Source organism: Sander lucioperca, chromosome 21, assembly GCF_008315115.2.
Source record: "Sander lucioperca isolate FBNREF2018 chromosome 21, SLUC_FBN_1.2, whole genome shotgun sequence".
Taxonomy (NCBI): Eukaryota; Metazoa; Chordata; class Actinopteri; order Perciformes; family Percidae; genus Sander; species Sander lucioperca.
Window position 1 is genome coordinate 2,960,774 of NC_050193.1, and position 24,506 is coordinate 2,985,279.

Genomic DNA, 24,506 nt, shown 5'->3' on the forward strand with positions numbered 1-24,506 from the left:
AAAGACATATTTATCATATCTAGCAATGAAGTGTTAACCACGGGTAACGCTTCTTTAAGTAGCTTCGTTGGGATGGGGTCCAAGAGACAGGTAGATGGCTTAGCTGAAGAGACCTTTAGCATTAATTGTTGAGGGTTTATAGGATAAAAGCAATCTAAGTATATGTCAGGTCTAGTCGTTCTTTCTAGCAGTCTGTCAGTTAAAGGTGACCCATTAGAGGTTGGGGGAAAGAGGTGATGAATAGTATCTCTAATTGTTATAATTTTATCGTTAAAGAAACTCATGAAGTCATCACTACTCAGAGCTATAGGAATAGATGGCTCAGTAGAGCTGTGGCTATCTGTCAGCCTGGCTACAGTGCTGAAAAGAAACCTTGGGTTGTTCTTATTTTCTTCTATTAGTGATGAATAGTAGTCTGATCTGGCCTTTCTTAGGGTCTTCCTATAGGTTTTCAGACTGTCTTGCCAGTCTAAACGAGATTCTTCCAGTTTGGTGGAACGCCATTTACTTTCAAGTTTGCGCGAGATTTGCTTTAATTTACGAATTTGGGAGTTATACCAAGGTGCTAGTTTCCTTTGCTTCATCGTCTTCTTTTTAAGGGGAGCAACAGAGTCTAAAGTCGTCCGTAGGCAGGCCGTAGCATCGTCTACGAAATGATCAATTTGAGAGGGACTAAAGTTTACATAAAGATCCTCTGTTATATTACGGCACGTTAATGAGTTTAGTGCTGTTGGAATATCTTCCTTAAATTTAGCTATAGCACTGTCAGATAGGCTTCTAGCGTAGAAGCTTTTATCTAATTTCGTATAATCGGGTAGTAAGAATTCGAAAGTTATTAAGAAGTGGTCTGATAATAAAGGATTTTGCGGGAATACTATTACGTCTTCAATTTTGATGCCATATGCAAGCACAAGGTCGAGGGTGTGGTTAAAACAGTGCGTGGCCTCATGCACACTCTGACTGAAACCAATTGAATCTAGTAGTGAGTTGAAAGCAGTACTAAGGCTATTGCTGTCAACGTCCACATGGATATTAAAATCACCTACAATAAGTACTTTGTCTGATTTTAGGACTACACATGATAAAAACTCTGAGAATTCCGATAAAAATTCACAATATGGACCTGGTGCTCGGTAGACAACAACAAATATAATTGGCTGTACTGTTTTCCATGTTGGATGCTGAAGGTTAAGAACGAGATTTTCAAAAGAGTTATAATTTAGTTTAGGTTTAGGATTAATTAACAGGTTAGAGTCAAATATGGCTGCAACTCCCCCTCCTCGGCCTGAGGAATTTGAGTATTAATATGAGTGGGAGGAGTGGCTTCATTTAGACTGACATAATCTTCATGGCCCAGCCAGGTTTCAGTTAGACAGAATAGATCAATTTGATTATCGGATATCAATTCGTTTACTAGTATTGCTTTAGAAGACAGAGATCTGATATTTAGTAGACCGCATCTAATTTTCCTATCCTGTTCTATCATTGCAGTGGTAGTTGTAATTCCAATTAGGTTGTTAAGTATTGCCCCTTTTTTGGTTACCTGTGGCTGACGTGAACTGGATGCTAAATTGACTATGTTTGCAGTCAACTCCTTATTACTTAGGGGATTCAACACTTTGTATGGTCTATTGTTGATTATAACTGGAATAGTACTAGTATTACATTTTACCCTGCAGAAAACATTTTCAGATTCATTCACTTGTAAAGTGCCATTAGGATCAATACCTGGGGGGCATGAATCTGTGATATTTTCAACAGAATGTCAATACTTAACTTTCAGTGTGGTCGTTATGTTGTCAGATAGCAGCCTGGCTCCATGTCGGTTTGGGTGGAGACCATCATGTTTCAGCAGGCTGGGCCTCTCCCAGAACAAGTTGAAGTTGTCGACATAGGGAATGCCCAGGGAAGCGCAGTGGGGTTTCAGCCAGGTGTGGAGCCCGAACAGTCTGGACCATCTTTCAGCACCCTTTCTGTAGGTAGGTAGAGGCCCAGAAATGACGATCCGTTTTCCTGTGCCCATCAGGGTGGTGATGAGAGTGGTGAAGTCTTTTCGAAGTGCTGTCGACCGTCTCTCTCTGATGTCGTTTGTGCCCACATGCACGATGATGTTGTCGACCTTAGCGTGGGAGGCGAGGATGCTGGGAAGTTTGTGCTGGATGTCACGGACCTTGGCACCAGGGAAGCAGTAGACCTTGGACGGACCGCTAGGTGTAGGGGGAATGTAGAGGTCCCTGACCATGGAGCTTCCGATGACCAGCGTGGAAGTTGTTGGGTCTGAAGGGGGGCGCGCCGACTGTGTGGATGGGCCAGGATGAGCGCCGTGGGGACGTGGCAGAGAAGGGTTTCCGCAGAGCAGAGGGAACTCCTCATCGTTCATCAGAATGGTGTAGCGATTTTCTAGTCGTATAGGTTGGGCTGGGCCTGAGCGTTGTCCTGACCGCCTGCTGTGGTGCTTGCTTATACGCCATGGCTCAGGCTGGTGTGGAGTGGAGCTGGTCAGCAGAGCTGACTTGGTTCTCGGCAGAAGCCGAGGAGAGACGACAGGGACAGAGGTTGTATTAGTGCGTGGTGGGGTGAGAGTAGTGCAGGGCAGAGTGGAATCAAAACATCCGACATTAGTGTGTGTGTGAGGGGAACTTCCAATGATAATGGTGTCAAGGAACTGTTCATTCACCTTGATCTGGTGGAGAGTCGCTATTCTGGCTTCAAGTTCCACTATCTTCTGGCTGAACAGGAGGCACGAGTCGCAGCCAGGTGTACAGCTGAGGGGGGGCATCGTGTAGCTTGCTAGTTTAGCTAGTAGCAACGTTGACGGAGGCCCTCTCCAAAACCGATCCCTCTTCTTCTTCTTCACTTGCAGTTCACAAGTCAACACTTGCGGATGCTCCTGCTTGTGTTAGCAAGCTGTGGATACTCCGTTACTACTGCCAAAATATAGAAAAGAATTCCAAGGAGGCAAACATCCTAAGGGGTCCACGTCACCTCCCCGCTAGCAGACAGGCTAACTAGCCGTTAGCACAACAAATAGCTAGACGTTGGTTAACGGAGCGGAGGAGAGTTTTACAAACAACGGAGAAACTGCGGCCAGACAGGTCCGGTTAATATACAGCTAGACGATGCAAAGAGTGACTGTATTTCACTGTAGAGGACTTAACTTGCAGGACGTTAAGCGTTAAGCAGTCTGCAGCTGCCGTTGTCTACAACAGGAAACAGGAAGTCAACCGGAAGTCATACGTACCTGAAGGTGAACCCTGTGACCAAGCACATACCAGTATCACACTCACACCAACAACCTTATGTTATCACGACATCTCCCAGCCATTTTTCACCACAGAAAGCTGCTACCAGCCAGGCTAAAGCTAATATAGGTAGCCTAAAGAAAAAGTCCCATCTAACGTTACAGTTCGGAGCCGCGACACTGGAAACGTAACACTAATCTACAACAGCAGTCTGTTTCTGATATAACGTAATTTACACTGACTGAAGTGTTCTTGGATACACAGTTTGTTGTTAGTGTGCGACATGCAGGTCTGCATTAACAGCAAACCACCAATCACAATCTATGTTGATCAATTTATCAAACAACCAAAGCAGGCCCTGCGAGTCGACCACAACCTGAAATTTAGAGGAAGCAATATTCATGCATTATTAATATCATTCACCTTAACCTGGATTGATAGTATTATATGAATAGGCTACAATTGTGTCATGTCAGTCAACCAGTGTATTTAACTACATAATTTCCCTCTCCAAAATCACTTCAGAAGAGAATTCACAGTGCTTACTTGCTTTGGTGTTTGTAAAGCATTAAAGTTCATCAAAGAATGGTTCACATAAGAAAAGTTCTTTTTTTATTTTTATTTTCTATATAGATGCACTCCCCTACAAAATCACCCCAGTAGTCGAGAATGATTTATTATTTTTTATTAGTCATCTTTTTTCATACCGCAATATATATCGCAGGGGAAAAATATCACAATGTAATATTAGGCTATATATATCATAAATATATAATAAATGTTGAATACTTTAGTACTTCCACTTAAGTGTGGTGCTCTTCTGGAGTACTTAAACTTCTACTGAAGTCGCTTTTTTGATAGAGCACTTGAACTTTTACTCAAGTCTGGGTCTCTAGTACTTTATATATGTCTGAACATTAGCTTCGGTACATCAGTCAGAATGCATTTGACAGGACCCCAGTATCAGTTTACTGAACTTTATTGTGTTCGGTTGAAGGCAAAGCCATGCACAGGACACTTATACACTTCAGACTAAATCTGTGAACCTGAGGCTGTGCAAACAGAAATGGGAGCACAAAGTTAGTACATGTAACATACAATCCAACAATAAGTATGCTTCACATTCTTAGGATACAATTATACATATTCATAACTGAACAAATTAACTAAGTTACTCAATTTACCTTAATATCAAACTAAAGTGCTCAAAATACCTTAATATCAAATTATTATACATTTACAAAAGCTGCCATCATAAACCAAACACATCCGCTAATACTTTAACACAATACGAAGCCATTATGGCAATTGTAAAAACTACTGAAAAACTGGCTACTGAAAATACTGGCCCGCTGTAGGGTGTCCGGTAAGAACTTGAACCAGAGAAGATTTATTCATGACTCGAACAAGTCAACTATGAAGCGTTACATATGAAGTTGGATGTGGTTCTGAAATATATGCAGAATAATAATGCAAAGCATCTGACTTACTATGAACATTATTTACCATACTAAATGTTATAGCCACCAGCATATAACAAGTAACAATACCAAGAATTACATTCATTTCTCAGTAATAATTAACATAAATGTAACATATTGCTCAGTCACACAACTAAGAATAAGCCACATCTATAACAGCACACATATCCATGATGGTGCAAACAGTGGAATACACCTTTAAAAGCTGAGCACATGGCTCCACAGGGCTAGTCTGTTTACTGGTGATTGTACGTTACTAACAAATTGCCCTAACACTACCTGAATATCAACACGTGGCTGCACAAATAATACCAAACAGTCTGCAAATCTATCAGCTATGCAATAAGAAACACAACAACAGCAATATTATCAAGGCGATAATATATCTATCTCCAAATGAATGTAGCGTCATAACGCGGACGAAACCTATCCACATAGTAGCTGAACACTTATTGAAATATGAATTAACGTAGTTTTAACATTTACACAGAGGACGAGGCAGTACAACCCATGACAGTTTGGCAAGCTACAGAATAGTTTATACTTACGTTCTGAGCTACACACATCACTTCAACAAGTCCGAAAACTGGAAAGAAAAGATAAAGAAAAGTCCATTTTACAGCTGCCTTTCTCCTGCCTGAGCGTGAGTGATTGGTAGGAGATCAAAACAATGACTCTCGTCACTGATTGGTCGATCATCTCAGGAGAGAGAGCAAGTGTTACTAAGGCCTTTTTACAACAATATTCTGTAGAAAGTGGTCATGCACTCAGCCTTATAAATCTTCCCAGACCACATTAATTAGCAAGAATAAAACGAGAATGCAACACATAATATATATGAAAAGAAATTAAAAAAGCTCACTTCACCAACCAAACTATGAAATATGAATCATTATACTGCACTTGCGATACATTCGCACAAATACCACAAATACTTTCACACATAAATTGGTATTTCTATTAACAGAAGGTGTGCACGTCACACTGACTTCAGACCAGCGTACACATGGTTTTAGAGCCAGCTGCAGGTGATCAGGGGGAAATGGAAAACAGGCTGACAGACAAAATCTTAATAATAAAACCTAGTTTGTTGTGATTGTGTGTTTTCAGTCTACACAACTGTAAATCTGTAAATCACCATCAGATGTATTTATAAACTGAATGAATTGTTGAAGTTAAAGTTTGTTAAACATCATTCACAGCTGAATATGAAATGAAAGTTGAAATGATTTTCTTTCAGTAATTATCAGTAAAGTTGTTAATAAATCATCAGATGATAACCTGCAGCTGTATTGTGTCTTGTTCTCTCCATCAGATGTCTGTGAACTGGAACTGGACACAAACACAGTACACAGATACCTCAATCTGTCTGACAACAACAGGAAGGTGACAAATGTGGAGGAGGATCAGTCATATCCTGATCATCCAGACAGATTTGACTCCTGTCCTCAGCTGCTGTGTAGAAATGGTCTGACTGGTCGCTGTTACTGGGAGGTCGAGAGGAGAGGAAGGGTTTCTATATCAGTGAGTTACAGAGGAATCAGAAGGGGAGGAAACAGTTATGACTGTTTGGTTGGAGGGAATGATCAGTCCTGGAGTCTGTTCTGCTCTGATAATGATGGTTACTGTGTCTGGCACAATAAGATAGAAACAGTTATCACTTCCTGCTCTGTCTCTAACAGAGTAGCAGTGTATGTGGACTGTCCTGCTGGCTCTCTGTCCTTCTACACAGTCTCCTCTGACTCACTGATCCACCTCCACACCTTCAACACCACATTCACTCAACCTCTTTATCCTGGGTTTAGGGTCCCCTCTGGTTCCTCAGTGTCTCTGTGTCCTCTGCAGGACTGAGAGTCTCTCCTGTGGACAGAAACACTGACTGAAGATCAGCTGCTGAAATCAAAGTTCAGTCTGTTCACCATCACACTCTACAGACCAAACATCAATCATTTGTTCCAATAACTCACATGTCAATTTAAACATTCAAGCCCATCTATCTCTATGATCTTTTTCACACCAAATACGTAACTTTCACTTGTTTAGTCTTCCACAACTGTTTAGGTTTCTGCAGATTTTGGATGTCGATTAAAAACAAGCCAACCGATAAAATGACTTTTGTTTAATGAAATCACTAGATTCTCTCAGACGTCAATCTCTGTTCATACTGTCACACAACAATGTGGGTATGGATCCATTAGATCTGGCAGCATAGTGTCCTCTTTGACAAACAAAATAAAGATTAGAAAGACAACATCTGGGGAAGTACAGCAGTTAAACTGTCTGTCTGCTCTTCATGAATTACTTTTTACTTGTACATCACTTTGTTTTGTGTTACTTAGTTTTTAATATGTATTATCTTGTATGTTTTTATATAATGTAAACTATGATTCTATCTGTGAAAAGTGTTCTTTATAAAGCTATGACGAATTAATCAGAAAGCAGCAACGATTTATAAGAAAACCTTAAATTCATGTTTAACAATTTTTTTGTCATTCATACATCCTCTTTATATGTTTCTAAAACACAGAAGTATATGTTACCATGTTTTGCTGGCTGTACTCTGCATTTTGCTTGATTGAAGATGGGGGGGCCTAAGTGCTCCATGTTGTACCATGTGTTGTGTATTGGGTTTGTGGTGTTCTGCCCCCTGGAGGTCAGGGTGAGCATATCATGCTCTCACCTATACACACCTGCAAACTAGAATCACTCTGAGGTGTATTTTTAATGTCTTGACCTATTTAATAAAGGCCTTTTTATCACTTTTTGTAACCAACCTTGAGTGCCTAGACTTGATTTTTTATGACTTTCTTGGTCATAATTCTTCCTTTACACATGCCTGTAAGTCCAGCAACATTATACTGCTAGATTTATAATGGAGGTTGGTTGGGGGAGATGGAACTAAACAGACATGTTTCAGTGTTTATCTTGCATCATTCAGGACCGTAATGGGAGAAGAAGATATTCATCTTAACCAAACAAGCGGTGGATACGTCCCGGCTGCTGCCCGGTGTCCTGTCCTGGAAATGTCTCTGGAGAAAAATAACATTGTTCATGGCGGCGAGCCAACCCGTTCTCATTCCGAACTCGTAAAATAAGGACGTTTGGACAGTGGCTGTCAGCGTCTGATGCAACGAAAAAGGCGTCTTTCAGCGTGTTTATGTAACGCACCTGGGAGAGCAGCAGTTAGATAGGATTTAGTGAGTAGTATGTAAGGGTGAATAAGGAGGTTGGATGGGGTAGTGGATGGGTCAAACACAGGACTTTCACCCAGGAGATCGGGGTTCGTGTCGCACTTGTCACGCTTGCTATAGTTGTTTTTTTATTTCCGACCCGTTCTTCCCGTGTGTCACGGAACCGTAAGCCCAACCACGACATTTTCCTTAACAGAACTGCGTCAAAAGGGATGGCATTAGTTCCGACCAAGCGTGTTTCCTTAAAGCGCTAAAGGAGACTTTTAGCGTCAATACGAACGACAAAGGCACCTGACCAAGCGTCCATATTTTATGAGATGGGTGTGAGAACCTGTTGGGCGAGCTGAAGGAGAGCTGCACCAAGCTAGCCACAGTTAGCCACACTGGCTGGACAGGAAACAGGGAAGTTACCTTCAAAATAAAAGAGCAACACCAAGGGTGAGTAAGGTTTCTAAATACTCAGCATGGAGAGCAGGGCCGTCCAAACCCAGTTTACTACACAAGAGTTTGGTACAGATACATTTCCATGACATGAATTCAAGTGGAATTAAATTAATAAGATTGGACTAAATGAGCAACAAAACACAAATTAACCTCATTGATGGTTTTGAGAAAATTACAATAAAACATGTTAAACACTATAACAAATATGTTCATGAAACTGTTTTAAGTTAACTGATTAAAATAAATAAACTAAATAGTTGCTGATTAATGTTCTATGTATTAACTAGTCGGGGTGGGAATCACCTCACGATACGACTTATGTCACAATACGATGTTATTGTGGTTTTAAACATATTGCAATATCCTGCGATATATTAGAATTTATTACCTTTTTGCCTAACTTCAAATTTTTCCCAATTTCAAATGATGTCCCCAAAAGGAAACATTGTCAACATCTGATTTTATCTAAAAAGATACATGTTTCTGTTTCTTCTCATTTCAGTTTTATTGCTGCAAAATGTGATTGTCAAGCAGACAAACTGACCAACACATATATAATAATAGATCAATATTCAGTCTCTATGTATCGATACAGTATCGCCACAGAAAATATCGCGATACTTTGCTGTATCGATTTTTTTCCCCGAACCCTAATAACTAGTTGTTCCAGTTTTGTGATTGTTTGTGTTTTTTGACCATCAAAAGAGTAGATTTTTTATTCTATGTATATTAAAAATGACTGCACCCGACGTGAAGAGGCAGCAAGACTTTTTTATTTCACCAAATCCATTCGTCTGTGTAGACAAGATGCTTGTCAATAAAAACTATTTGGATTCCTATTTAACGTATTTAATGTGTTACGGGGGTCCTCTCTTATTTCAGCAGTCTCTGCCAATGCCAAAATAAGACTGCACCCCCCTAACTCAGGGTTGTAAAGTCTACCAATGACCCAATTAGCTTTACTTACATGTCATGACATCTACTAAAAGTCCTGAAAAGATTGTCATCGTCAGCCTTTGCAATCCTCAGTTTTTCACATACATTAAATATATATCTGAATTATTTTTATTGACAAGTATGTTTGCACAGACGAGTGGATTTGGAGGAAAGAAATGTATTGCTCCGGCTCTGTGTACCTGCTGGCTGTGTATGTTAGGTTGCAGTACTAAAACATGTTGCAACCTGTGTTGGTGAATAGTGTTAGTTCTGACAGGAAGTGTGTTTTATTCCCAGCGGCCTGACAGTGATGGTGAGAGGAGAGCGGTGGTGACTCTGCACATCGGGGCTTAAAGCATTTGAAAATGAATTGATTGATGAACGTTAAAAAAGTGACAAAAACGTGGAAAAAAACAACAAAAACATTAAAGATATTGACAAAAACATCAGGAAAAGTGACAAAAGTGTCAAAGTCGACCAAAGCGTTGAAAATAAATTTGAATTTTGAATTTTGACCCAGAAAAACAAAAAGGTACTTAGTCCACCTTTCCCATCTTTTCACAAACTTGTCTTTTCTTTGTTGTCTAAGATTTTATTTTAATGTGAGACAATACGAGGAACCACAAAGTGATACAAGACATAAACAGACAGTCACATCAAAATAAGAGAGTAAAGTCAAATAAAACTAGCAGTTGCAGTTCAAAATTAAATATTTCATGTGCTTATTCAGTCACTTTTCAAATTCCTAACCCTATACATATTACTCTATATCAGGGGTTTTCAAATTGGGTGAATGTGATCCTCCCCTTAGAGTAGGTAAGGACAGCCGAGCCCCCCCTTCCCCAAAATCCTGTCTGCCTGCCCTAACCCACACACGCCTCTGCAGTACATGCCATCTTTTGTGTGTCCCAGACAATGATGAGTCTCAATAACAACTGATAAAATGTAAATATTTTTTTAATATTGTATTTGAAGACATTTTATTTCCACAACTTTTGAAGACATTTTATTTCCACAACTTTTCATAAACGATTCTTTGCATCATTGAAAACCCCTGCTCTAGACCATTCTTCTTTCAGGTATAATTCTAATGGGGACCATTTCCTTACAAAAACATCAAGCGTATTTCTTAGTACATGTGATAATCTCTCCTATGGCAAGATGGACATACATTTTTCATACCACATTGTAATATGAGGAGGATCTTTGTCTAACCATTTATGTAGTATTGTGAGGCGTGCAACATTCAAAGCAACTCTAAGAATGTACCTGTACCTACGATCACAGCTGGCATCCAGTCCCAGTACAAAATGGTACGGATTTAGTGGATTATCAAACCTAAAAATGTTCTTAATCTCGTTTTGGACCGAACTTGAGATTTTTGGACATGACCACATTAAATGTCCATTAGTGCCACAGCTATTTTTACATTTCACACATAGGGTCATATTTACATGGAATAGCAGGGGTAACATGCAGTCTGTGGATAATCTTATATTGAGTCTCATAGGATTTATTAGAACATGTCATTTTCTTTGCATTCAACAAGATCCTTTTCCACATCCCCTCATCCAGATGGGACCCAAAATCTTCACCCCAAGAAGTTTGACTATTGATCGTAGGGATATTGACAAACATTTATACAACCTAAAACTTTCTTCTTTAAAGAAGAAGCCTATAATAGTATCTTTTCAAGCAGATTCGTATTCAAGCCACTCATATATGTTGGTATAGAATGGATGTAGCTCCCAAGCTGTAAATAACGGAAAAATAGTGTTTGAGGGAGCTCGAATTCAGTTCTGAGTTGAGAGAAAGATTTTAAAATCCCATCTGAGAAGAGATCTTGTATTTGAAAGATACCAGCATCGTTCAATGTTTTAAAAGCCACATCTAAAGAAGACAATTCAAAATCAGGATGCAAACAATAGGCGCCAGAACAGAGAGTTGATTTTTAATCCCAAAGTGTCTACGTACTTGATTCCATGTTTTAAGGTTATTTCTAACAATAAAATTATCTTTCATTCCCTGTAGTAAGATTGCATTATTTATAAAGGGCATATCTGACAGAACAGGTTCACATCCAATATTTTCCAAATCCAGAAATGTGGAATTTGGAATATGGAAAACCTGTCCTTTCTAATAGAAAAAGTAATTCTTTCCATCCTAAAAATATCATAAATAATGTCAATATGCTGGTTTCAGCCACTTTCTAGTGATGGCTTTTGAATTTGAACTAGATATCCATCATGAGAGGACCTATTCTCTAATAATATAACCTGAGTAATGTCTGAAACTATCTTTTTAACCTAATCTTACTGTCTACTTCACGTTTTATTTATGTCTTAATGTAGCTATGTTACTTTATACTTTATACACGTATTGACTTGTATTGTTACCTGGAGTCTAACTGTGAGTAACTGTACCTAAGTAACTTCCCTGAGGGGATCAATAAAGTAATCTGATGCGCCGCATGTACCAAGGATGAGTCCTTACCCCAGTGGCTGTGGGTATACCTCCAACCCACCCTTTGCTGCATGTCGTTGTTTCCTGTGTCCTGTTTCTGCAGAACAGTCATCACAGACTGCTGATAACTTTATTGTTCTTTATCTCTATAAAAGTTAATCAGTTACTGCAGTTTGATAGGTTTCTCTGGTCATGTGATTTCAGAGAAACAACTCAGAGATGTGATGCTGATTGGACAGACAGAGAGAGGCCGGGTGGACGCGAAGTTTGAGAGCTCAGAGCTGCTGTACCTGCATCAACAAACAGGTAAGAACCACTAAACCGAGAGTCATGTGGGTGCGTTGAGCAAGATGGCGGCACAATAGGAGAGCTCTGCTCGCCCACCAATATTTACTTAATTTTTCTCACAATACTCCATACTTTTCTGGTAATAGCAGCTTCCTAATAACTTCTGAATCACCGAGAGAGGTTATTTGAACCGTTATGGCAACTTCGAAGTACTTTAAAGACAAGACGACAACGAGCCGCATGTCGACCAGGAAAAGCCCACCTCATAACGAAGACATGGAGACTCTCAGCTCATCACGAGAGAGCGATCACAAAGTCTCAAACATGGATAATCTTTTTGCTAAAATCACCAAAATGAGTACCACGCTACAGGGGGTGGCCGCAGATACAATAACTATCAAACAAACAACCTCTGAACTGAAGGTCACAGTGAACGGGATACAGGAAAGGTTGGAAGAAGCAGAGGGACGTATCCACCACCTGGAGGGCACGACAGTGTGGCTTATAAATAACATAAAATAAATGCAATCACCCTCTCAGACCATGCTCTGGTGGAGCTCGGCATTGACTTAAACACTGATGTAAAGAAGAAAGGTAGATGGAGAATGAATACGTCTTTATTACAAGATGAGAACTTTACACTCCTGTTGAAGGCGGACATTAAATCTTTCTTTGAAATCAATGCTGGCACCACTAATACAAGAGCAATGGTTAGGAGGCGTCTAAGGCTTATATTAGAGGGAAAATGATAGCACAATCATCTAATAAGAAAAAAGAGTACACAAAAAAGTTAATGGAATTGGAAAATGTGATCAAAAATCAGGAAATGGAACTATCAAAACATTTTTCGGATAAGCTATACCAACATCTATGTAAGCTTAAGTTCCAGCTGCAGGAAATCTATAATAAAAAAGTAGAATATGCTTTATTTAGGCTTGGGACAACATTCTATGAAGGGGGTGAGAAAACAGGCAAGCTACTTGCTAGACAACTAAAGCAACAATACTCTCATAATGTGATACCAGCAATTAAAAAAGGCAATACATTAGTTTCCTCAACAAAGGAAATAAATGGGGTTCTACAACAGTTCTATAAAGAATTATATACATCGGACATTAATCCCCAACACGACGAATTGACGGACTTCTTTACTAACATCAATATGCCTAAACTGTCAACCGAACAGATTGAGTGGCTGGACAGCCCAATAACAGAGACTGAAATCAGGAAGGCTGTTTCATGCATGAAAGCAGGGAAGGCACCTGGCATGGATGGATTCCCGGTGGAATATTATAAGCAATATATAGACATCCTGGCACCAATATTAAAAGGCGTAATAATGAGGCATTCACATTAGGATCTCTCCCTCCAACATTCTACGAGGCCTTGATATCCGTAATACCTAAAAAAGACAGGGATACAGCAGATCCTGCAAATTATAGACCTCTGAGTTTAATTAACCTGGATTGCAAGATTTTAACCAAGATTTTGGCCTTACGTCTGGAAAGTGCATTACCAAGCATCATACACCCTGACCAAGTGGGATTTATGAAAAATAGGTCATCCACAGACAATAGGAGAAGACTTTTACACTTGATGTGGTCCAACAGGACAGGAACGGATCTGGTCGTTGCCCTCTCACTTGATGCTGAGAAGGCATTCGACCGGGTTCAGTGGGAATTTTTGTTTTCAGCCTTATCACATTTTGGATTCGGACAAACATTTATTAGCTGGATCAGAATATTATATAAAAGCCCAAAGGCAGCAGTGATAAACAATGGTTTTATATCACCCCTATTCAACCTCACTAGAGGAACCCGCCAGGGCTGCCTTTTATCCCCATTATTGTTCAATATTGTATTGGAGCCTCTGGCTATTTGTATAAGAAGGAATGGAAATATTAAGGGGGTGGATGGAGGTGGGAAAGAGCACAAATTGCTATTGTATGCGGACGACATTTTGATGCTGGTAAAAGACCCATTGAATTTGATACCCCACTTAATGGACACAATAAAATCATATTCCAAATGATCAGGATACAAGATTAATTGGACAAAGTCAGAGGGTATGCCTATTTCGGGATTATGTAATTCAACTTCAGTGTCACAGTTTGGGTTTAAATGGGTTCCAAAAGGGATGAAATATTTGGGAATAAAACTAAGCCAGGATATTGAGGACATACCGGCATTAAACTTTAAAACAGTACTACAAAAAATAAAAACAAATTTAGACAAATGGGGTAAAATTAGGTTTACATTATGGGGAAAGGTTAACGTTATAAAAATGGTGATATCACCACAATTCAATTACATACTTATGATGGTACCAGTTACTACTTCTCCTCAGATTTTTAAACGATACGACACAATAATTAAAGACTTCTTGTGGGAGGGCAAAAAGCCCAGAGTTAAGCTTAGCAAAATGTGCTCACCTAGAGATAAAGGAGGACTGGGCTGCCCTACAAAGCAAAAAGGCAATAACTACGCAGAGTGCAGAACTGAGAAAAATGACTTTAAAGTTATCCTGTCATCCAGCTAAGTAGTTGTAGGTAGATTATTGGACATGTGGCTGTTTTTGTTACTTTATATTAGCTTATTATTTGTACATATCAATCCTCATATTTAATTTGATATTTTACCCGTATTTTGCAGTTACTGTATTCTTGCTTTGTATTACTTACCAAAAACGTGGCACCATACCAAGGAAAAAGGCAGTAACTACAGATTCTCCAAAAACTATTTTGCCACAACTTGGGCTCTGGGTGTGTTAGATACACTGTATTGGAAATATTTGGAACCATTTGTTTTCCTGAACATGGATATACCAAAACCAAAACTAATTTGACCATTTTAGGTCAATATTTTCCACCCGGAAGCTGTTCTGGTGCTGAAACGGCTGCTTAAAGTCTCACATTGCTAAGCTGTTATCAAGTTATCCTGTCATCCAGCTAAGTAGTTGTAGGTAGATTATTGGACATGTGGCTGTTTTTGTTACTTTATATTAGCTTACTCTTTGTACATATCAATCCTCATATTTAATTTGATATTTTACCCCTATTTTGCAGTTACTGTACTCATGCTTTGTTTCACTAGGGCTTTTTGCAGTTACTGCACAAACGACTACCATTTTTCTCCAAAACGACACACATTTGAGATAAGATGTTTTGTCACATAACAAAGGATGCCTTGAATGTCATGAAAATGATAATAACTCATTTTTGACCAAAAATGCAGTTACTGCCTTTTTGTTTTGTAGGGCAGTGGGATGGCCAGACCCAAGATTGTATCGTATCGCCTTTGAAATGGCCAAAATAGCCAAGCACTGGACTAAAGATAATACAGTTTTTCTCGATTGCTTAAACACATTTCTTGAAACTATGCCTCGTATTCTCAAAACAGTAAACACAAATCCATAACGTCTCACCCAATTCACCAAACATCCTATTTTCAGGTCAAAATGAAGCACTATATCAAAACCATTAACTCTTGCTGAAAAACCAAACTTTGACCCCAGACGGGACACACAAGCCGTCACAACATACACACTAAAACTTAGTTTTACACACTGGTGTAATAAATTCAAAACAACATTTCCAAAACTGTTAAGTTATGTTGCCACAAACCTTTTCAGATGAACACAAGACACAACCAATGGTTACATTGGCACATTTTATTCATTACTGTATTACAGTACTACACAGTTAAAAAAAATATAATTATTCTGCATCAGCATCCCGTCTTTGCTCTGGGTCAGGCCAGAGAATCTCGTCCACATCACAGGCTATATTCGCCCTAGCTAGGCAGCGGGGATAAAATCCTCTTGCATGCCTGATCCACCCCTGGCACGCATCTACTGATATGTCTAGGCAGGCTTCTTCCATAGCCTGAAGGAGGTGAACACACATATAAGGTTCTCGGTCATACACTTTCCACCGCCATGACGAAAAAAACTCCTCTATTGGGTTAAGAAATGGAGAGTATGCAGGCAGAAAGAGGTTGGAAAATATTGGGTTATCGGTAAACCAGTCACGAACCAGAGCAGCGCGATGGAAGCTGACCTTATCCCAAACAACAACATAGTGAGGGTGCTCTGGTTGTGCTGGTTCCCTGTGGTCCAGCTGGAACATATGCTCTCTTAGACCGTCAAGGAATGCAAGAAGGAGCATAGTATTATAGGGTCCTAGACTGGCATGGCGGTGGAGTACCCCTCGTTGGCTGATGGCGGCGCACATCGTGACATTCCCTCCACGCTGACCAGGGACATTTACAATAGCCCGATGGCCGATTATATTCCTCCCCCTTCTCCTTCTTTTGGTGAGGTTGAAACCAGCCTCATCCACAAAGATAATTTCAGGTGGAACAGGCCAGCCTTCAATCTCAAAGATTCTCTGCAAAACACATCAAAACACAATAGAGTATATCACTACCCTGAAGCACAGTTCAGGAGGGCACAAATGGCAGCATAAACTGCTATACTGTGATGGTGCACAATACTTCATACAATATCAAAAGTCATACCTGAACATATTCCACTCGTTGGTCTTTTACCCTGTCAGAGTTTCGTTCAAAACACCTGTTTCATCCGGAACCGATGCTTTCGGAGGATGCGATCAATTGTGGAAAGGCTGATGGAATTTATTCCTTGAAAATGATTATTATCCTCAATCACTCTCCTTTGAATTTCTCGCAGGCGGATTACATTATTGGCAATGACCATGTTTACAAGCTCCCTCTCTTGCTCCTCTGACAAAAGCCTTAGCCTCCCACCACCAGATGGTCGTCTCTGTATCCTACAAAAATAGGAGCATGCATTACTGTAAATTTGATGGATTTATTTAGTATTACAGAAGCATAGTACAGCACTCAAAAGTTACTGTACAGAGCAGTTGTACTGTAAGTACACCTACCTGTTTTCCTCCCTGAAGGTTCTGATGATGGAGGCGACGGTGAAGCGATTCAAATTAGGCTGGACTCGTTGCCCAACCTCCCTCATGGTCATACCATGGACGAGAACATGGTCCACTAAAGTGGCTCGAATTTCATCCGAGACTGCTTGTCTCCTTGCCCTTACTCCTCTTCTACCTCGTCCTTCACCACGTCTTCCTCCTCTCCCTCCTCGCCTTCCTCCTTCACCACGTCCTCGTCCTCCTCCTTCTCCTTCACCACGTCCTCCTCCTTCTCCTCCTCCTACTCCTCGACCATGTCCTCTTCCCCTTCCTCTCCCTCTTCCTCTCCCTCTCCCTCCTCGACCGTCATTTCTCTGTGGATCCATTGTTCCAAAACTCAATGAACTGACTCTGGCCATTTTATCTATCTATTGGTGATTCTGATTGGTGTGTGATCAATTTTGACTCGTAGTGTTTCCCCCTGGGTAATTGTGTGCTAATTGAGCTTCAGCTGTGCTGACTTGAGTGAGCAATATTGAATGCTGTGCTTTCTAAATGACAACATGGTGTAGGCAATGAGAAATTAAGGGATTTGTGTGTAGAGTTTTGCAGTAACAGTTCAACAAATCTGACTCGTGTGTCAAAACCAGGGAATAGTGTTTATAGTTTAGTGAAATGGGTGTGCTTTTTGAAAAATGGCGTTATGGTTTTGAAATTGTAGTTCAAAAGCCTGGTTATAGTGTTTAAGCAATTGAGAAAAACTGTAAATTAGATTGGGTTGCTATTGAAAATAAGTTGGCATTTCCATTTTTGCCTTTAGATAGACTCTCCCAGTCTTCACCTGACTTATTCAATCCTATCATGTCACACTCCAAAGAAATTTGGACTAAAATACATAAAATGTTTAAACTGTCACACCATAAGCAATCCTACTCCTCTCTATGGCATAACTCTATGATTAAAATTGGGAAGACATCAGTATTTTGGAAGAAATGGCATAATAATGGTATATGTAACATTGCTGATCTTTTTGAAGAGGACTTGTTTGTGTCATACTCGGACTTATCCAGAAAATACAAGCTCAAGGGGAAAGAACATTTTTGGAAGTACCAACAAATCAGGAGCTGTATTACCACCAATATTCAGTTCACAGTTGGAAACCACATCATGGACTACTTCACACTACCCAAGGAGCGCCATCGAGCTTCCGTATTCTATAAAACAACGAACTAACTGCTCAGCAACGACTGTAATAACCTAAAAGTAATATGGGAGAAAGACCTCGGATGTATAATGGAGGACAGGGACTGGTTGAAAATAGTATCTGACAATGGAAAATACATAATGGAAGTAAAAGGGAAATTCACCGAATATAAAATAATACACAGATATTATTGGACACGTACATTATACAGAATGGGAGTAATGAATAACAATTTGTGTTGGAAATGTCATAAAGAAGTAGGCACTCTGTTACACTGTATTTGGGAATGCCCAACTATCCAGCCCTTCAGGAGAATCATTTTGGAATATTTAGGTAACTGGGCCGGAAGAAACCTACCAATATCTCCAAGACTCTGTCTATTAGGTGACAGAAGTCAATTACACAACATATCAAGTAAAGAGTTCTCTGTAATCATGGTTGGCATTACAGTGGCTGCCAGGACAATACTTAAACACTGGAAAACACCTAAAACCCCGGCATTCAAAGAATGGGCCAACACCATGATAAAAACAGCTTCATATGAGCATATGCTAAACAGGATAAACACTGTAAAAAAAGATAAAGCACCAGAATGGGATAGTTTCTGGACATACATCACACTGACTGATAAGCCTGTATTATGAACAACTCTGCTAATTATTCCAATATTGATGTGCCCCTAAAGCTGCTGTTATAGTCTTGTTGTGTAACTGATTTCATGTATATATGTGTATATGTTTGTGTATGTGTGTATGCATATATATATGTGTATGTGTGTGTATATATATATATATATATATATATATATATATATATATATATATATATATATATATATATGTATGTGTATATTATTAGTTTTTATTATTACTTATTTTGTTTGTTTGTTCTGTCCATGGTTAAGACTTGGTTTGTATTGTAACAGGAAATGTCTCTGTATGTGATATGCTGAACTGTCAATTACAAAAAAAGAACCCCTAAGAGGTGATGAGCTGACTGTGGTCAGAAGACTAAATATATATTCAGTGATGTGATGATGTAACAAACATGGCTGATCTATGATGTTCAGTATTTGTTCATGTTGACCCAACACAGTTTCTAAAGAAGAGGCTGTAAACTCTTTATGCAATTCTCTGGCACTTTAATTTCTATTTTCATTGCTGTGAATAATGCTCTCTGGAGACTTTATTGTAGGTTTCTTCAGAAATGGGTTGTTCCTTTTGTCTTAGGTTTGTGTTGTTACTGTGCGAAAGTCTTTGGCAGGTGTGAAAAAATGCTGTAAACTAAGGATGCTTTCAAAAATATAAATAATGATTGTTTATTTTTATCATTACAAAATGGAAAGAGAGCAAACAAAAGAAAAATATAAATCACATCAATATTTGGTGTTACTACTAGGGCATCAAACGAGTAATTTTTTTTAATCGCGATTAATCGCTGAATTTCTATTAGTGCTGAACGATTAATTGCATTTGCAATAATATCGCGATATGTTAAAAGGTGATTTCCTAATCGCAAAGGCTGCGATTTGGTCACGTGACTCGCGAGACAAATCAGTCTGCACTCCGCAGAGAAAGCATTCAAACAACTCTGAGTTGTAGTTTAAAACTTTTACAGCCATTTTAATAAAATGAAGGGTTTTATTCGGGCTGGAGTCCATACATGCAGTTAATGAATACAGGCACGCAGAACTGAAGGCTCGGTTAGCAACGATTAGCTCTGATTAGCGGTTAGCTCCAGTTAGCTAGCTCCGGTATAAAGATATGGAGTGGAGGAGACTGTCGCGGGGAGGGGTAACAACCAGACTCTGATAAATGACTTACGGGGAGCTTTCACAGCAGCGTGGCTGCGTTGTTTCAACAGTTTTATTAGTACTTTTAATCCCACGACAAGACCAGCAGCAGCATGCTACTGCTAACGTAACGATAGCCTCTCTGTCTCTGAGTGCAACATTGATGCTGTCATGCACGCGGCATGCAACTTCATGAGGGGAGGGAGGGGCTGGAGGCAGCTCCTCTGTGTGGTCTGTAAAAAAATACACCATTGTATATACTGTTTATACTATATTTTTACTTATTTAACTGTCTAGGAAAGTTCAAAGACTGTTCAAAAGAGTGTTTAAAAAGTGCAATCTACATGTTTACATATGTTTATTACAGTAAATCATAAATAAATACTAATAAGTGTGGTAAAGCCACATATTTGTTTTTATATTTCTGCAATTTGCACTTTAGTTTGTGTGATTTGTTTCTGACTTTCATATGAATGTTTACACCAGGCTTGGTCAGTGCTCAGTATACTACTGTGACTGAAGTAGTTAAATAAAAGATGTCATTCATATAAATTCATGACATCACCTGATTTCATCATCACATCAAGGCCTGGCCTCCAGGAAAGAACAGTTTGTTTAATCTATCTAATCTGTGTTGTATATGTTGTTCATACTATACAATGATTATTGTTTGTCTTCATTGAATAATACAGAAGACAAAGAGCTTAAAAAATAATCGCATATTAAATCTCAATATTTTTGAAAAAAATCACAATTAGATTATTTTCAAAAATCGTTCAGCCCTAATTTCTATAGTTAATCGCGATTAATCACATGTTTTATCACATGATTAAAATTCTATTATTTTGCATTTCAGAACAGTTTTTAAGTACATATTAACGATGGAAAGCAATTCTTACCAGTGTATCTTGACTGGGAATCAAATGAATGCAAGGAAAGTTACTTCATGAACTTGACTTTAAGATTTGTATTTGTTTATTATTTATTTACTGTAAACAAAAGAAAAATGTGTGAATCTGTCATTATTGCACAATTCCTCCAAGTACCTAACTAAAAAAGAAAAAATCCCTATCCTTACCAGAGTCAATATAGTGTTTAGTAACTCCTAAAAAATGTTGATTACTCACTGACGTGCAGTGATCACCAGTTAATGAGACAGCGTTTGCACTTTGCAACAGTTCCAGTGTGGCTGCTTTCTCCGTGTCATACAGGCTGTATATGGTGAAACTACTGTCATCCTCGGGATGGGTCAGAACATGCCAACCATAGTACTTCTTTAAGACCCGAGTCTTCTACGATGCTGACAGGTCTGCAGTTAGTTGGCACCCATTTTGTAAGACCGGTAGTAATTTTTTGGGATTTAATTTCATCCACACGTCGGCGAGTAGCACTCTCCTCAGTCACGTTAACTGTACTACTATGCTTAGCTCGTAGGTGGTAGCTCAAGCTTGACGTGCTTCGGTAATATTTTAAGTCGGCTTTACACAATGTGCATATGGCTTTCGACTTGTCTACGAACCGTCCGGGAGTTTTGGAAAATCAAAAGCGCCATTCAGAATTGTGTTTTCTGCTGTCTTTCTCCATCATGCCTGCATCCTGCAGCAGCAGGGTGTGTTACGAGGATGTGTCACAGCTTGATAATAAGTAATGGTGCAGCAAAGGGTAAAAATAGCAGCCTGTTAGGCACGACGCCAAGCCGAGTGAAGTGTAAAATAAATTAATAAATGGCGGTATGCGATTAAAAAAAATGAACGCGTTATGCTCAGCCCTTAATCCCATCGCGATTAACGCGTTAATGCTGACAGCCCTAGTTATTCATTGATTCACGTTACAAGCTCAGCAGGAAGCGCCCACTTTTTGAACGGCTCTGGTTCTGATCCCTTCCGTGAAAAAACCATGTTTTGTCAGTTTACTGAAAACATTTTATGCGAGAAATAGGCTACAGCTGCTGAATCTTAGATCAACAACAGTCAGTTTAAAAGATTTTCTTATGTTTTAGGAGAGGTGACGAGCTGAGCCCCTCGCTCCTCATTTGCATAAAGTAGCCTGGATACAACTTTATGCAAATGAAGCAAATATTTAGACACCAAAATGTAATTGTAAATCAAACCACTTGCCATCATACAGAGAATCTACCGGTATATGTGGAGTTGGAACGTCATCAAATGTGGCACACCGAGTTTATCTGATGCACACCCACATTAGTTTTTTCTGGCTCCGCTAGTGGTCCAACCAGTCAGAATACATACTTTCATAGTATAGTGAGGAGACACACACACACACACACACACACACACACACACACACACTCTGGTTAATGATAAGATACGGTGTCACTTCACTTAGTCTGCTGGAAGTTGAAGTTGAAGCTCCTTTTCTACACAGACCTGCTGAGGACAGAAGAGAGCTGCACACTGATGAAGTTCATGGCTGAAAGTTCAGTAAGTGGAGCTGTGATTGGTTGAGATGACGTCCTTCATTGTTGTGGTTGGAGAAACGGTTGAATTAATGGTGAACGTGTGATTGTTTAAAGCTGGGAAACAAGATGGCTGCCTGTGTGAGCAGGCAGAGAGAAGTCCAGATGAAGTGTAGCTTTGAATGAAGGAGAAGAGTTGAGTCTGATCTGGGGTCTGTCAGGACTCTTATTGATGTGGAGGGGAAGGTAGCAGGGGGTGGGGCACTAGGACTCAGCAGGGATCACTTAATAGGATCAGCATGTAAAATCATCTCTTCTGACGTCTTGTTAAAGTCAAGTTTATTTTACACTTCAGGCAGAAACAGTTTTTCAATCTATAGATGTTGTGCTATTTATCTTCCATAACATGTCTTCTTTCAGACTATTGGAAGAGAACATTTATTTTATTCCACTTTGTCTGTAGATTTCTCCACAGCCACTATCTGTAGAAGAATGTTTTAGATTTTACTCTAATTTAATGGGAACTTCTTTTTTAACATGATCTTTTCACGGTGCTCATTAATCAGCAGGTTTTAGTCGAGCTTCTCTTAATTCAACTGTCTGAGACACTTTTTCTTTTGGACTTTTCAGGTTTTTCTGTGTTAAAGAGGAGCTGAGCAGGAGACACGACATTTTAAAACATGTTTCCTCGTGTGCTTCAAGCAAGGTTATTATAGTTTTGCATTTTTCATTAGTTTTTATTTTTATTTCGTTTTGACTTTTTGTTTTCAAATTCAGTTTAGTTTTAATTAGTTTTTATAGCGGGTTTGCTAGTTTAGTTTAGTTTTTATTTTTTGAAAATGCTTAGTTTTGGTTTAGTTTTTATTAGTTTTAGTCTTAGTTTTAGTCTTTTTGTGTAATATGGGTTATTTGTCGGGGGATTCAAAAAGGTCAGAAAAAGTATAGTGTAATAATAACTCAACAAAAACATCATACAATTTTAGAAATATGTATTCACAATGTATTCAACAATAACACCAGTAAATAAAATGTAGCCTACATATGGTCATAACTATGTAAACAGTCTATACAAGATGCCGCAGTAAAATGTGTAAGTGAAGTGTTCCAGGGAAAAACCTAAACAGCCAACAGACTAAAGAAGACATACGTGAACAGGTGTTTTCAACTTTGGTTCGAGTAAAGTGGCAAACTTTTTGAAGTCAATCGAGTCACACAGTTGTGTAGACATCCCAGTATCAATCCACATATTAACCCACGCTTCCTCATGCTTTTGGTGTTCCTGCGTATTTACTAACCAGCAGCTGTCAGGTTGCCGATGAAAGTCTTCCAGTTGTGTTCTATGTCATGCTGCAGCTGGCCACGTTGTATCCATACATCCATGCCCTGTATCCATACATCCATGCCCTGTATCAATACATCCATGCCCGTAATGATAACGAGGTTAGCTTCTGTTTCGGGGAACGGGGGCTTTGCGTTCTTCTTTACCTTGTTAAGGTAAGCTAGGTTAGCCTCCTAGCTTGTGTGCGCTTCTCAAATGTACTTTCAAATTTGTGGGATTTTTACCTGTAATAAATTGGCCACATATTTTACCACCTTCCACTGCAAGGTGCTTTTATCTGACACAGTCATAATGAAATATGACTGCCGCTTTCTTCCGACTTTCGGTACCACTATGATGGCATGGAGCCACGGACATGTTGTGTTCAATTTGACGTGGAATGTCGGAATTTCTGGGTTCCCAGTCAGAAACTATACATGTCTACAGGAAATGTCATGGTCGGAGAGATATAACGTTATTTGCTCTATGAAAGATCGACATAGACGAAAGCTAAGGACATTTACTCGATTATTTTATTTTATTTTAATTTGTTTTACAAATGGCCATTACAGTTTTAGTTTAGTTATCGTTTTTTTGTAATGCCTCGTTTTTATTTTAATGCAGTTAACGACAATGTTTTTTCCCACTTAGTTTTCGTTATTTCGTTCGTTTTCGTTAACAATTATAACCTTGGCTTCAAGTCTTCGCTGGAAAAACAACTCAAGTCCAAATTAAAGTCTAATGGTGAGTTGACTTCAGTCATTGGTGGAACGAAGGAAAACCAGTTTACAGAAGGATGGGAGGGGAAGGTGAGAGGGGAGGAGAGAGGGAGGAGGCATGCAGGAG

General features: G+C 39.3%; 2 protein-coding genes and 1 long non-coding RNA gene across 3 annotated transcripts in view; 1 reads left to right on the forward strand and 2 right to left on the reverse strand.

Moving 5' to 3' along the window:
* The window catches only part of LOC116049982 (keratin, type I cytoskeletal 13-like), a 511,520-nt gene that overhangs the window by 292,154 nt on the left and 194,860 nt on the right, over nt 1–24,506 (reverse strand). The gene's annotated exons all lie outside the window — the stretch shown is intronic.
* The window catches only part of LOC116050016 (NACHT, LRR and PYD domains-containing protein 3-like), a 271,266-nt gene that overhangs the window by 125,779 nt on the left and 120,981 nt on the right, over nt 1–24,506 (forward strand). The gene's annotated exons all lie outside the window — the stretch shown is intronic.
* Nucleotides 7,242–24,506, reverse strand: part of LOC118494134 — an 87,252-nt gene continuing 69,987 nt past the window's right edge. The window contains exon 2 of the long non-coding RNA XR_004896197.1: nt 7,242–7,403. This is a non-coding gene — a long non-coding RNA (uncharacterized LOC118494134). The remainder of the gene's footprint in view (nt 7,404–24,506) is intronic.